Source organism: Apodemus sylvaticus, chromosome 5 (genome assembly GCF_947179515.1).
Source record: "Apodemus sylvaticus chromosome 5, mApoSyl1.1, whole genome shotgun sequence".
NCBI lineage: Eukaryota > Metazoa > Chordata > Mammalia > Rodentia > Muridae > Apodemus > Apodemus sylvaticus.
In genome coordinates, this window is record NC_067476.1 from 35,946,443 (window position 1) to 35,951,669 (window position 5,227).

The 5,227-nt window shown below is 33.3% G+C and overlaps 1 pseudogene; it reads right to left on the minus strand.

Annotated features, from left to right (window-relative positions):
- Window positions 1–208: 208 nt before the first annotated feature.
- Window positions 209–2,580, minus strand: LOC127684753 (centriole and centriolar satellite protein OFD1-like; annotated as a pseudogene).
- Between the last annotated feature and the right edge of the window lie 2,647 nt (window positions 2,581–5,227).

The following is a 5,227-nucleotide window of genomic DNA, read 5'->3' on the forward strand; positions in this document are numbered from 1 at the left end:
CCAAACTTATCATTAAATACTTTATTTTTTGTTTGTTTTGTGTTTTGATATGCTTTATGGTTATTGTTTGGTTGTATAGAAATACTTTTCATATTTAAATTCATCAGTTTGGAACAACTATCTTCTGCTGAGGCGGTAGGTACAATTCCCTAAAAGACCTCTTTTCATATATTTATATTTACTTCATTTTAAGAATTCATTATTTTATTTAGTAATAATAAATAAGGAAGAAGTAATAAACTTGAGAGGATGGTACCAAGAAAACAAGGCAAAATTGGAAAGAAATAGTGTGGATGAGAATGTTGTAAATAAAATAGTCATTATAAAATACTTCCCATAGCTCATCCTTTGGGGACAATGGTTGGCTGTGAGCAAGGACAAAAAATGGTGGTGGCTGAGTTGCATGATCTAGGAGATACATGTTTTTGTTCCTATTCTCTTCCAGTTGCTGTTTAAGTAATTTATTTTATGCCTGAAGCCCCACATCTTTTTCTTTCAGTAGTGACTAATCACTCATCTCTTTCACATTTTCATTCAGACAGTGGTTTTGTTTGGACATTTCCAAACCCTGGCCATTGGCAGACTCTAACTCCAGCTCAACTTCTTTCACATGCTTTACAGATTTACTGAGTTCTTCCTTTGTTGAATTAATAGCTGTGAGCTCCTCTTGCAAATGGATAGTTTTTCTTTATTGTTCCTTCCCCTTTCTGGGAATTTATTTGTTCTGGCAATGTAGTTATCCTTTAGTTCTAGTTGGGACTTTAGAAGTTCAGTTTTGAGTTTCTGATCATAGATCTCTTCAGTATTTTTTGGCTTCTGTTCCCATCTTCAAAGTGTCCCAGACTCACTTTTATTTTCTTCTTCTTGGAACTTCTGGGTCAATTAAAAAGCTTCAAATGCTTCCTTCAGCTCTACTTCTCTGTCTCTAAGAAAAATCTATATAATTTACTAGAAGCAGTCTTTGAGCATAAATTTCTTTGGTTTCATTCTCTTGGTGCTTTTTAATTTTTCCAATGTGTTTTTTCCTGAGAAATGAGTGTCATTATTATTTTTTTTTTTTGCTTGACAAATTCTTCTAACTTTATTCGATAACCTACCCAGTTCCTTTTCATTCTTAATTTTCTCTTCCATCTTACATTTTGTTATTTCAGGCTCCCTAACATACTTCAGCTGTTGACTCATTTCTACCTGAAGCTTGTATTCTATTTCTCTTACATTCACTTAACTTTGTCTCTAAAGTTTATAGTTTGAGATGGTAACGAAAAGCATCTGCAAATTGGTCGTTGGTAAGCTGAAACTTCTTGTCTAGGGATATTTTGCTAGGAAATGTGGTACTTGTCTGAGGTTGGTATCACAGCTCTCTTTAGCTTGGTAATATTCTACCAATTCCTTTAATAAGCTCATAAGAAAGACGGTGGTTTATAGAGACTTGATGAGGGGTTAATTCAAATAATTTGTAGTAGACACTGCATAGAAATTATATTTATTTCTGTCAAACCACTATCTGGAATGAAAGCAGAAATACATAGCCACATCTTTGTAAGTGATCTAACTACCATGAGTTAGAAGTTTCGTGAAATTTTTAGGCAAATGGAAAAAAATTAGAAAATATCATCCTGAGTGAGGTAGCCCAGTCACAAAAGAACACACCTGGTATACATTCACCAATAAGTGGATATGAGCCAAAATTTCAGACTACCCAAGATACAATTCACAGACCACATTATGCTCAAGAAGGAAGACCAAAGTGTGGATGCTTCAGTCCTTCTTAGGAGAAACAAAGTACTCACAGGAGGAAATATGGAGACAAAATGTGGAGCAGAGACTGAAAGAAAGGCCATCCAGAGACTGCCTCACCTCGAGATCCATCCCATAAACATTCACCAAACCCAGACTCTATTGCTGATGCCAAGAAGTGCTTCATGACAGAAACATGATATAACTGTCTCCTGAAAGGCTCTGCCAGAGGCTGACAAATACAGAGGCCAATGCTTGCAGTCAACCATTGTACTGAGCACACTGACCCCAATGAAGGAATTAGTGAAAGGACTGAAGTTCCTGAAGGTGTTTGCAGCCCCATAGGAAGAACAACAATATTGACCAACCAGACACCCAGAGCTCCCAGGGACTAAACCACCAAACAAAGAGTACACATGGAGTGACCCAAGACTCCAACTGCATATGTAGCAGAGGATGGCCTTGTTGAGCATCAGTGGAAAGAAAGGTCCTTGGTCATGTGAAGGCTTGATGTCCCAGTGTAGGGGAATGCTAGGGCATGGAGGCAGGAGTAGGTGACTGGGGGATCAACCTCAAGGAAACAAAGAGAGGAGGGGTACAATAGGGTGTTTCTAGAGGGGAAAACAGGAAGGGGGATAACTTTTGAAATGTAAATAAAATATCTAATAAAAGAAAAGGAAAAAAAGAAGCACCTATTAAGAAGTCATTTCCTTCCAGTGAAATTAATGAAGTCTTCACTTCTTCACTCAATACAGGATTCATCAATTCATTAATTAATTGGTTTTGGAGTTGTGTCTTAAGTGTGTCCAGTATTCTCCAAACCTTAAACATCTGATACAGTTTTTGTGTAGGTCATCTTGAATCAACACATAATATTTGAGGGACATAGTAGATGGCCAAATGCACTTGCCACAGGTTGGCATGCTGCCCACAATTTATGAACATAAAAATAATTTATTAAATTATTATAATAAAACAATACCACATTTGATAAAATAATGCAAAGAAATTAGATCTCCAAGGTGAAACTACAATTTATAATATAAGGATAAAAAGTGAATACAGAGCTTATGGAAAGACATACTAAATGATAATTTGAATTATTTCATAGAAGATTTCGGCCACCTGTTCCCTACTTATGTTAATGTTGAACATAGCCATCTACATACTCGATACTAGAAGTTTTAGAGTGAACTAATACTACCTTGTTTTGGATTTTGTGACATCAGAAAGGCTTATTACCGAGACATTTAAAAGATACAAAATATCCTGTAGTTGCTGCTTCAAGGGTGCTGAAATGAATAAAAAGCATCCCACTGTATAAAATTATTTTCTTCCATCTTTTTTAATTTTGACTATCAGATAAAGAATCATATCTGTATCTAAATCACAATCAGTATCTGAATTCAAGTTTACTTGGTTTTATTTGGAAGTAAAAAATAATCTTTAACACTAAGGACTATGTTGTTCTTCACTAGAGGATGTTAGATTCCTACGTGTTTACATGTCTTAATACTTTGAAAATAATCTGGTCAACTATTAGTATTTATGAATAACTGAGTTAAGAACATGTAAGCATTTATGAATGGATACTAAAACTAAAATGATTCAGAAATTTAGTAAAGTTGAATAAAGTTACTATTGACTTATGTTTCTCTATAGTTTTATTTCCTCAGTTATAGTTTTTATACATATAATTTTTTGAGGAAAGTGGCCAATGATGTTTCATGTAAGAAAAAGTATACTTTTTTCCTAAATTATACATTTCCAGGTGAAATGTAAAGAGGAGAAATGTGACATGGTATCTTCTAATCAAATCTAAAGAGTCTTGCCTGTCTTTCTCACATTGCCTGGAATTTGAGTTACATGCTATAATTAAATCCAAGGGGAATAAATTGTAATTCTCCCTGATAACCCATCTTTCAGTATTTCTGCATATATTTTGGAGATGTCTTCATTTAATATAGCTAATTGGTCTCTGTGGGAAATACAAAAGTGTGTTTTGAAAATGTTTGCTCAGTGTACTAGGAGGTACTTTGTATAATATTAATATGGGAAACAAAATCATATTAAGCATATGTAAAATAATTCCTGAAATTTATTAATAAAATGTGTTACATGAGGCCTATTTAAAGCCTATTTTGTGGAACATATTTTTTTTTCAGAAAACTAACAGCATCTCTGAGGGTTTTAATTTTTATAATAATTTATAAATAACTATATTAATTTTTAAGATAATTTAAATACTCATTGGAATAACAAAGTGTGTTTCATAAACTATCAGTATCTCTAAGGATTATGATTTCATATAACAATTTTAAAATCACTACCTTAATTTTTACAAAAATTTAAATACTTATTAGAATAACACAGAAGGTATTTGGTAAGTGAAAAAAGCTAATTCTACATGAATGACTTATAGAATTTACATTCATTTAGAATGTATAATCATTTCCAAAGAGTTAGTTAACTGTTCTCTAATAACATTACAGATAAAAGGAACCTCCTTTAGAAAATGTAAAGAATACCATACCATTAACATTGTATTGGGTGTCTAAAAGTTAAATAATGATAGAGGTAATAGAGGATACACAGTGTGGTTATGCTCATGTTGAAGAAATGAGATGTATGGCTTGAATGGCTCTGTTATGTAGAAGAATTTGTCAAGGATTTTCATAGCAATAAGAACATAAATATTCAAAACATGTTTTGGATGTATTATTTGAGACTTGGCTCCACAACTGGATTTTGATCAATTAGTTTTTTTTTCTCTAAAGGTTGTAAAAAGAACTTTACCTGATGAAGAGTGAGGACTATACTTATCTTCTGGTATAAGGATAAATATTTAAAATATAGTTAGGGATTATGGTGGTTTAGTAAATTGGTGATTTTAGATTCTTCTCCAAGATCTATGACTTACCTAGTCCAGGATAATTGCCTATATTCCAGTACAAGCCATGGTTTCTTTTTTGTTAAACCTGTCTTAATTAAGTCCAATTATAAAAACCTTGGCTATTAACACACTATATGCACTGCATATATATACAGCAGCTGTACCCTTAGATTTATCCTGCAGTGCATTTCATTATCGTGGTTCATAGGCATCATAGTTGAGTAGGACCATTAGGTGTCTTCTCTCCTTTGTGTGTGTGCAGGGTGCCTTCTTGTGTGCATGCTATTTTTCAGAGGGGGGTATCAAATTTGGAGCTGGAGAAATAAATTTACATGAGGAGTACACTAACTTCACTCAGTGCTAAATGATAGCCTCTAAACAGCATTATAAATGAACATGTTGCAGTAATATATTTAAAAACACATACACACACACTGCACACACACACACTCTTGAATATGTAACAACAATTAAAGAAAATTAGGCTATGAATTTGAATAAAACCAAGAGAGATGGGTTCAGGCAAGGGACTAGAGAGAGAAAAGAGGAGAATGAAATGAGGTAATCATATCATAATACTATAAACAAAATATATTT